Raw genomic sequence first — 3643 nt, 5'->3', positions numbered from 1 at the left:
GGATGGAGTGCAGAATTGTCAGTGGATCAGTGTGGACGGAGTGCAGCATTGTCAGAGGATCAGTGTGCAGGGAGTGCAGCATTGTCAGTGGATCAGTGTGGAGGGAGTGCAGCATTGTCAGAGGATCAGTGTGGAGGGAGTGCAGCATTGTCAGAGAGTCAGTATGGAGGGAGTGCAGCATTGACAGTGGTACAGTGTGCAGGGAGTGCAGCATTGTCAGAGGGACAGTGTGGACTGGGTACAGAATTGTCAGAGGGTCAGTGTGGAGGGAGAGCAGCATTGTCAGAGGATCAGTGAGGAGGGAGTGCAGCATTGTCAGAGGGTCAGTGTGGAGGGAGTGCAGCATTGTCAGAGGATCAGTGTGGAGTGAGTGCAGCATTGTCAGAGGATCAGTGTGGAGGGAGTGCTGCATTGTCAGAGGATCAGTGTGGATGTATAGCAGCATTATCAGAGGTTCAGTGTGGAGGGAATTCAGCATTGTCAGAGAGTCATTGTGGAGGGAGTGCAGACTTGTCAGAGTTTCACTGTTGAGGGAGTGCAGCATTGTCAGAGGATCAGTGTGGAGGGAGTGTAGCATTGTCAGAGGATCAGTGTGGAGGGAGTGCAGCATTGTCAGAGAGTCAGTATGGAGGGAGTGCAGCATTGACAGTGGTACAGTGTGCAGTGAGTGCAGCATTGTCAGAGTGTCAGTGTGGGGAAGGGGTACAGAATTGTCAGAGTCTCAGTGTGGAGGGAGAGCAGCATTGTCAGAGGATCAGTGAGGAGGGAGTGCAGCATTGTCAGAGGATCAGTGTGGAGAGAGTGCAGCATTGTCAGAGGATCAGTGTGGATGTATTGCAGCATTATCAGAGGGTCAGTGTGGAGGGAATTCAGCATTGTCAGAGGATCAGTGTGGAGGGAGTGCAGACTTGTCAGAGTTTCACTGTTGAGGGAGTGCAGCATTGTCAGAGGATCAGTGTGGAGTGAGTGCAGCATTGTCAGAGGATCAGTGTGGAGAGAGTTCAGCATTGTCAGAGGATCAGTGTGGAGAGAGTGCAGCATTGTCAGAGGATCAGTGTGGAGAGAGTGCAGTATTATCAGAGGGTCAGTGTGGAGGGAATTCAGCATTGTCAGGCAGTCAGTGTGGTGGGAGTGCAGCATTGTCAGAGGTTCACTGTGGAGGGAGTGCAGCATTGTCAGAGGATCACTGTGGAGGGAGTGCAACATTTTCAGAGGATCAGTGTGGAGGGAGTGCAGAATTGTCAGTGGATCAGTGTGGAGGGAGTGCAGCATTGTCAGAGGATCAGTGTGGAGGGAGTGCAGCATTGTCAGAGAGTCAGTATGGAGGGAGTGCAGCGTTGACAGTCGTACAGTGTGCAGGGAGGGCAGCATTGTCAGAGGATCAGTGTGGAGGGAGTGCATCATTGTCAAAGGGTCAGTATGGAGGGGGTGCAGCATGGTCAGAGGATCAGTGTGGAGGGAGTGCAGCTTTGTCAGAAGGTCATTGTGGAGGGAGTGCAGCATTCTCAGAGGATCAGTGTGGAGGGAGTGCAGAATTGTCAGTGGATCAGTGTGGACGGAGTGCAGCATTGTCAGAGGATCAGTGTGCAGGGAGTGCAGCATTGTCAGTGGATCAGTGTGGAGGGAGTGCAGCATTGTCAGAGGATCAGTGTGGAGGGAGTGCAGCATTGTCAGAGAGTCAGTATGGAGGGAGTGCAGCATTGACAGTGGTACAGTGTGCAGGGAGTGCAGCATTGTCAGAGGGACAGTGTGGACTGGGCACAGAATTGTCAGAGGGTCAGTGTGGAGGGAGAGCAGCATTGTCAGAGGATCAGTGAGGAGGGAGTGCAGCATTGTCAGAGGGTCAGTGTGGAGGGAGTGCAGCATTGTCAGAGGATCAGTGTGGAGTGAGTGCAGCATTGTCAGAGGATCAGTGTGGAGGGAGTGCTGCATTGTCAGAGGATCAGTGTGGATGTATAGCAGCATTATCAGAGGGTCAGTGTGGAGGGAATTCAGCATTGTCAGAGAGTCATTGTGGAGGGAGTGCAGACTTGTCAGAGTTTCACTGTTGAGGGAGTGCAGCATTGTCAGAGGATCAGTGTGGACGGAGTGCAGCATTGTCAGACGTTCACTGTGGATAGAGTGCAGCATTGTCAGAGGATCACTGTGGAGGGAGTGTAGCATTGTCAGAGGATCAGTGTGGAGGGAGTGCAGCATTGTCAGAGGATCAGTGTGGAGAGAGTGCAGCATTGTCAGAGGATCAGTGTGGAGAGAGTGCAGCATTGTCAGAGGATCAGTGTGGAGAGAGTGCAGTATTATCAGAGGGTCAGTGTGGAGGGAATTCAGCATTGTCAGGCAGTCAGTGTGGAGGGAGTGCAGCATTGTCAGAGGTTCACTGTGGAGGGAGTGCAGCATTGTCAGAGGATCACTGTGGAGGGAGTGCAACATTTTCAGAGGATCAGTGTGGAGGGAGTGCAGAATTGTCAGTGGATCAGTGTGGAGGGAGTGCAGCATTGTCAGAGGATCAGTGTGGAGGGAGTGCAGCATTGTCAGAGAGTCAGTATGGAGGGAGTGCAGCGTTGACGGTCGTACAGTGTGCAGGGAGGGCAGCATTGTCAGAGGGTCAGTGTGGAGGGGGTACAGAATTGTCAGAGGGTCAGTGTGGAGGGAGAGCAGCATTGTCAGAGGATCAGTGAGGAGGGAGTGCAGCATTGTCAGAGGATCATTGTGGTGAGAGTGCAGCATTGTCAGAGGATCAGTGTGGACGTATTGCAGCATTATCAGAGGGTCAGTGTGGAGGGAATTCAGCATTGTCAGAGAGTCAGTGTGGAGAGAGTGCAGACTTGTCAGAGTTTCACTGTTGAGGGAGTGCAGCATTGTCAGAGGATCAGTGTGGAGGGAGTGCAGCATTGTCAGAGAGTCAGTACGGAGGGAGTGCAGCATTGACAGTCGTACAGTGTGCAGGGAGGGCAGCATTGTCAGAGGGTCAGTGTGGAGGGGGTACAGAATTGTCAGAGGCTCAGTGTGGAGGGAGAGCAGCATTGTCAGAGGATCAATGAGGAGTGAGTGCAGCATTGTCAGAGGATCAGTGTGGAGAGAGTGCAGCATTATCAGAGGGTCAGTGTGGAGGGAATTCAGCATTGTCAGAGAGTCAGTGTGGAGAGAGTGCAGACTTGTCAGAGTTTCACTGTTGAGGGAGTGCAGCATTGTCAGAGGATCAGTATGGACGGAGTGCAGCATTGTCAGAGGTTCACTGTGGAGGGGGTGCAGAATTGTCAGAGGGTCAGTGTGGAGGGAGAGCAGCATTGTCAGGGGATCAGTGAGGAGAGAGTGTAGCATTGTCAGAGGGTCAGTGTTGGGGGAATGCAGCATTGTCAGAGGGTCAGTGTGGAGGGAGTGCAGCATTGTCAGAAGATCAGTGTTGAGGGAGTACAGCATTGTCAGAGGATCAGTGTGCAGGGAGTGCAGCATTGTCAGAGGGTCAGTGTGGAGGGGGTACAGAATTGTCAGAGGGTCAGTGTGGAGGGAGAGCAGCATTGTCAGGGGATCAGTGAGGAGAGAGTGTAGCATTGTCAGAGGGTCAGTGTTGGGGGAATGCAGCATTGTCAGAGGGTCAGTGTGGAGGGAGTGCAGCATTGTCAGACGGTCAGTGTCGAGGAAGTGC

The sequence above is a fragment of the Chiloscyllium punctatum genome, unplaced genomic scaffold (assembly GCF_047496795.1).
Source record: "Chiloscyllium punctatum isolate Juve2018m unplaced genomic scaffold, sChiPun1.3 scaffold_116, whole genome shotgun sequence".
In the NCBI taxonomy this organism is placed as follows: Eukaryota; Metazoa; Chordata; class Chondrichthyes; order Orectolobiformes; family Hemiscylliidae; genus Chiloscyllium; species Chiloscyllium punctatum.
This window is presented reverse-complemented; position numbering follows the sequence as displayed.